This window comes from Schistocerca piceifrons, chromosome 4 (genome assembly GCF_021461385.2).
Source record: "Schistocerca piceifrons isolate TAMUIC-IGC-003096 chromosome 4, iqSchPice1.1, whole genome shotgun sequence".
Lineage (NCBI taxonomy): Eukaryota > Metazoa > Arthropoda > Insecta > Orthoptera > Acrididae > Schistocerca > Schistocerca piceifrons.
Genome location: NC_060141.1, coordinates 274,326,554 through 274,333,449, shown reverse-complemented (window position 1 = coordinate 274,333,449; position 6,896 = coordinate 274,326,554). Strand labels below are relative to the sequence as shown.

Sequence of the window (6,896 nt, the reverse complement as noted above, 5' to 3'; positions counted from 1 at the left end):
ATAATGTGTGTACTAGTAGAGATTGTCGGTAGTAACGACGACTTATGGAAGTCTGCGTCTATCTGTGAGTCGTGCACGGATAGCTAAGCGCTAAAGACGACCGCTAGCGTAATGCGGGAAACCTGGTTTAGAGTCACCAGCACGAATTTTCAGTGTCGTCATTCCCTTATATAGCCGATGGTTGTTCGTATTAGCCACTGCGAATCGTGTCATGTATTTCATAACGGCTGTAGTCACCAAATGTGGCGTACGTGCAAACCGAAGAAACATTGCGTCGTTCTTTTTAACAACACAGGCACGGCAACCTCGCATCGGTTTTACAAGAGTACATCTTTTACATGCATGCGAAGAAGTGAGAGAATAGTGAGTGTGCTGAAGGGCGCCACACAACCTAGAGGTCTTGCTGTGAATAAAGTGAACACAAAGTGTATTGCGCTCATCAGGAAATAATAGATTATCAGCAATAGGCTTCAATTCTGAACATGTGCAGAGCTTCGAATGATTAGTATTTTATTTCACTAGAACAAATTTCAACGTCATCTTCAAGGATTAGGCCGATTGACTTGCTGCGCTTCAGAATTGTTCACGCCTTCTGTTTAAGGGACGTCCATTGGTTGTCTTTCCTCTTGGGTTATATAATACTGTAGGTTTAGTTTTCCTGTTTCACACATACGATGGTCTTTCCTCTTCAGTCGGTACTTTTTAGTTAAAGATATAATAGGTTCTACATTTAATTCTTGTATAATATCTGTGTTTCTTTTATGATCCAGTACAGAATAACCCGTTACAAAGCGGAGGAACTTAAACTCAGATGATTCGATTTGTTGTAGTGGATCTGATGTTGGGATCTAATACTCCGACACATACACCAGCAATGACAAGGCTATTACTTCGTAGAAACCCACTGATGTCTGTCTCCGCAGATAATTTTTTAATATATGTGTTATGGTTTCACATAACTTTCTGGACCTTGCCAATTTTAGCTCTACATCATGTGATATGGGAAATTTAAAACTGCACTCTAAATATTTAAACTCTCTTACTTGTTCAGTTAGTTGTCCATCTATAACAATTTTGCCTCTGATAGGATCCAGTCCTTGAAATGTTATTACTTTTGTTTTATTTGTCGATCTCATTCCGTATTCAGCGGCAATTGGATTCAACTTATGTACTGCAATTTGAAACTTTTCTGCAAATTTTCCTATTAGAAGCTGATCATCAACAAACAGCATCGTCAAAAAATTAGAATTACCACTTATTAATGTTTCGTTTAATATAGTCGGGTATAGGAAGGTGTAATTAGATGAATGACGAACACTAACTTCACTTAACGAAGGTTTATTGAGCACTTTACATACAAGAGCGCAGAGCGAACTGCCTCCGGCCAGAACAAATACGGTATATATACAGTTACAGAACATTCCAGTAGAATGATTCTTGATATTTGTGGATACTTCTAGAATGTCCTCCAACCGAGTTAGGTATAAAAAATTCTCAGTTCAGAGGAGTTTTGAACTCACGACCCTGCATGCAATATCCTAGTATTATTTTTTTTCGTTTATCTTATTTTGTTCTATATTGTTCGTTAAATTTGTTCGTGGCAGACGGCCGGTGACACTCGTTCAGGTTGTTCATTGATCTTTTCACTCAGTTTTTTATTACAGAGGGAAGCTAAACCGTTCGACCGAACACGCTGAGCTACCGTGCCGGCAAATATTATAACCGCTATACCGCAGTGACGGTGCTACCGAGCTTCTTCTGCGACAATATAATCAACCATTTATGAATGATATCGTCAATGTAGACACTGAAAAAGGTTGGGGACAGTAGGCAGCCTTGTCTAACTGCTTGAGTAGTATCGGTAGATTTTATGCCTTTCCTTACAGTACGGATCCTTATTTTATTATTTTTGTATAATGACTGAACTGACATAATCAGATGTGCTGGAACTCCTATTTCCTTTAATGATTCCAACAGAACTTTTCGTTTTACATTGTTAAATGTCTTTTCATCTGAATTCTCTTCTTTTGTTGGTGGTATGTATAGGGCACTTAACAGTGAGGTCATGATCGCCCAGGATAACTCCCTTCTTTTCTCAGTCACTAGTGCCAAAGTGAAAAAACAATCAGTACGGTTTCTAAAACCATTTCCACCTCTAACATATGGGTATCCGTTATTTGTGTTAATCTCTTATTTACACCTTTAGAATACCGGTACAGTTCGTAAAAGAAATTTACCAAACTAATTCCTCGGAAGCTTGCACATTGCGATTTAACTCCTTTTTTACAAATGGTTCATATCAAAGCTTCATTCCTTTCGTCTGGCACATGTCTGCTCAGCCTGTAAACATTCGTGAAATATAAAAATCTGCGCTTTAGTCGTTCAGATGCATATTTAATGAATTCCTTGTTTATATTATCAGTACCAGATGACCTTTTGTTGCTTGTTGGATATCAGCCTCAGCAGCTCTTCCATTGTCTCCTGATCTACGGATTCGTTGGTATTGGTGTTTATCTTTGCTGCTTCTTCGTTATGAGTCCATAAACATTTAAAGTACTTTAACCAATCATTTTAAGTTACTGTATTTAGTTTTAAATTATTTCGTTCTTGTTTTTCAAGTGCTTCATAATATTTTTTTCTTCGGTTTTATCCTCTATTAATATAGTGTTCCGTTTTACTCACATTCCGATCCCAATCCTCTTGTTCAATTATACGCATTCCTTTCTTTACTAAACCAAATTAACTTTTATAATCATCTCCCTAATTCACATTTTTTATTAATAATAGGGGTTTTAGAAGCGCCTCCTTCTGGTCTTCCATTAGTTTGCTTACAAGGTCGTTTCAATTCATTAATCCCCTTTTAGATTATTTTCTTCTTCCTCATTTCTAAACCTAAAGCGGTGGTTGCGTTATAATCCTTTAATATTATACTATTCTCTAATTATGTCCTTACACGCTGCTTTCGTCTAATTTTTCTCATTTACTCTCTTTTGAAACAATGTTTGGTGCTGTGATTTTGGAGTAGGTGCACTTTATAAGCTCTTACATCTCACTGTGAGTTTATGCTTGGTTTCTTCCATCTTTTCAAGCAAGTTACATCACTTTTTACCAAAAAGAGATCTGACTGTACATGAATGCTTCTGTAGATTCTTATTTTTTTTTTTTTTTTTACAATTTTACAGTCTATTATTGAAGTTGTACCTCTTTCTGTCCATTTAAATTCATGTATGTTTGTATGTGAAGGTGTTTAAAAGACGTGTTTGTTAATCTTATTCCATTATGTGTGCCTGTGGTACTGCAACCGCCGCTGTGCGATTAATCGATGTTGAAGATGCCGCTGCTGGCTGGAACCACGTGCTTTAGATGTTGTCTCTTCTTCCGCGTTACTTTTTTATCAGTCCTAACCACTGCTACAACTCGGTGCACACAACTGTAGCAAAATTCATAGATCAGAGCCCCCATGTAAACTGCCTAAACTGTCATAGACTTGGGACCTAGGTCAGAAAATCGTTAACTGTGAGAATTACAATTGTAATTTCACAGCTATTAAAGAAACCTAATATTCCGTCCTGAACCGATCTCACATTTAACTTTTGCGAGAGGTGCAGCATATCGAAGTTCAGATAATACTTTTCGAAACACTTTGCAGAATTCAAATCCAATTCCAAAACTTTCCAGAGTTCATACTCCGCAACTAAAACTTTCCAAAATCCAGTCCTGTTCAAACACTTTGCAAGATTCTTATCCTTCAACTAACACTTTCCAAATTACTATCCCGGACGAGCCCCCAATTGCTAGCTAACATCCCCAAAGATGTTCGGGCTCACATGCGGTTCCTCTTTGTCGAAATGTCTTGGCTCAAACTCGTCTAGGGGTTGAACCGCACGTGTCGCATTACACACCCTACCTTAGACACTTGTGGCCATTTGGTTAAATTGTCTGGCTGATGGCAAGTTTGCGAAATGCGAAGTTAACATAACATATAATAACAGTAATAATAATATCGAGAACTAAATTAACGACCCATAAATGATCAGCCACAGCGACCTCAGAGAATCTAGGTCCTCGCAGATCAGAAATAGAAAAGATTAATATGATTTTAGTAAACTGCAGGAGCATCCAAGGAAAGGTCCCAGAATTGGTATCGCTTATTGAAACTTATAAAGCACCGATAGTATTGGAACAGAAAGCTGGTTGAAGCCAGTCGTCAATGACAACTAAATCCTGTTCAGACTGGAATGTTTATCGTAAGGATAGGTTATTCGCCAATGTTGGCGGCGTGTTTATTGCAGTAAAAAATTCGATAAAATCTAGCGAGGTATCGCAGATTCCGAATGTGAATTAATCTGGGTGAAATTGAGTATCAAATAACGGTCAAAAATGGTTATCGGATGCTTTTATAGACCACTTGGGTCAGGATTTGTAGTTGTAGAGCGCTTCAGACAGAGCTTGCAAAATATCATTAGTAATTTTCCTGATCATGCCGTTGTAGTAGGGGGTGACTTCAAGTTCCGAAGTATAGATTGGGAGTGTTATGCCATCAAAACTGGTGCCAGAGACAGGGAACCGTGTGGCATTGTTCTGGATGTCTTGTCCGAAAATTACCTTGAGCAGATGGTTAGAGAACCAACTCGTGAGGGTAACGTCTTAGACCTCCTGGTAACAAACCGACCTGAACTTATCGAATCAGTTAACGTAGAGGAAGGTATCAGTGATCATAAGGCTGTGACAGCATCTATGACGGCGGGTCCTACAAGGAATGTTAAGAAAGGTAGGAAGATATATTTGCTCAGCAAGGATGACAGGATACAAATTTCAGCAGCCGGCATCAAATATTGTGTGATGAGAACGAAGTTATTAGAACGAATAGAAAAAAATTCAAAGGCATCATTCAATATGTCCTAGACAAGTATGTTCCGAGTAAGGTTTTAAGGGAGGAGAAAGATCCACCATGTTTAATAGCGTGTTAGAAAAACGCTAAGTAAACAAAGAGCACTTCATCTCAAATTCAAGAGAAGTAAAACCCTAGCTGACAAACAAAAGCTGAACAAAGCGAAAATAAGCGTAAGGAGAGCAATAAGAGAAGCGTTCAATGATTTCGAAAGGAAGACGTTGTCAACGGGCCTGAGTAAAACGCCTAAGAGATTCCAGTCGTATGTGAAATCAGTAAATGTGTCAAAGTCATCTATTCATTCTCTCAGCGACCACACCGGCACAGAAACGGAAGATATCAGAAAGATGACCGAAATACTGAATTCGGTCGTCAGAAGTTGTTTCACCGAGGAAGATCGTAACACTGTCCCTTCTTTCAATCATTGTGCGAACCTCTAAATGGCAGATATGGAGATAACCGATCGCGGAATCGAAAAGCAGCTACAATCGCTTAGTAGTGGAAAGGCTTAAGGACCAGATGAGATACCTATATGATTCTATAAAGATTATGCGAAAGAACTTGCTTCCCTTCTAGCAGTAATTTATCGTAGATCGCTTGAGAAACCAATAGGTACCTAACACTGGAAGAAAGCGCGGGTCATTCCCGTTTTTAAGAAAGGCCGTAAGACAGATCCACACAATTGAAGACCTATATCGGAAGACCTATATCGTTGACGTCAGTCTGTTGTAGAATTGTGGAACATGTTTTATGGTCAAGAATTATGACGTTCTTGGAAAGTGAACAGCTCCTCTATAAAAATCAACATGGATTCCGCAAACAGAGATCCTGCGAAACTCAGCTCGCTCTGTTCCCCCATGAGATCCACAGCGCAGTGGACAACGGCGCTCAGGCTGATGCCGTGTTCCTTGATTTCAGTAAGGCATTTGACACGGTCCCGCATTGTCATTTAATGAAACAAATACGAGCTTGCGGAGTATCGGAGCAGACCTGCGATTGGATTCAAGACATGCTTGCAGATAGAACTCAACACGTCGCTCTTAAGGGAACTAAATCGACAGATGTAAAGGTAATATCCGGAGTACCACAGGGAAGTATGATAGGACCGATGCTGTTCACGATATATACAAATGATCTAGTAGAAAGCGTCGGATGCTCTTTAAGCCTATTCGCAGATGATGCAGTTGTTTATTCCAAAGTAGCAACGCCAAAAGATAGTAAGAATTTGCAGAACGACCTGCAGAGAATTGATGAATGGTGCAGATTCTGGCAGTTGACCCTGAATGTAAATATATGCAACATATTGCGCATACATAGGAAAAGAAATCCACTACTGTACAGCTACGCTGCTGATGACAAACAGGTGGAGACAGCATGAAATTTTCACTCTACAGCGGAGTGTGCGCTGATATGATACTTCCTGGCAGATTAAAACTGTGTGCCGGACCGAGACTCGAACTCGGGACCTTTGCCTTTAGCGGGCAAGTGCTCTACCGACTCACAGGTACTGGAGGAATTAAGGCTGTGAGGACGGGGCGTGAGTCGTGCTTGGGTAGCTCAGTCGGTAGAGCACTTGCCCTCGAAAGGCAAAGGTCCCGAGTTCGAATCTCGGTCCAGCATACAGCTTTAATCTGCGAGGAAGTTCCAGGTGGAGACAGCGTCTGCCGTAAAATATCTAGGCGTACCTATCCAGAGCAACCTTAAGTGGAATGACCATATGAAACACATAGTGGGAAAAGCAGACACAAGACTCAGAGTCATCGAAAGAACCTTAAGGAAATGTAACTCCTCGAAGGAAGTGGCTTATAAGGCGCTTGTTCGTCCGATTCTTGAGTATTGTTCATCTATCTGGGATCCCTATCAGGTAAGGTGGATAGAGGAGAAAGAGAAGGCCCAACGACACGTGGCGCGTTTCGCCACGGGATCGTTTAGCTGGCGAGAGAGCGTTACGGGATGTTAAACAAACTCCACTGGCAGACGTTGCAAGAGGTGCATCACGGAGACA

The 6,896-nt window shown here is 40.2% G+C and overlaps 1 non-coding gene across 1 annotated transcript; it reads left to right on the top strand.

Annotated features, from left to right (window-relative positions):
• The first annotated feature begins 6,436 nt into the window (after positions 1 to 6,436).
• Positions 6,437 to 6,511, top strand: Trnas-cga. The gene has a single exon. It is a non-coding gene; the product is annotated as a tRNA-Ser (tRNA).
• The last annotated feature ends 385 nt before the right edge of the window (positions 6,512 to 6,896 follow it).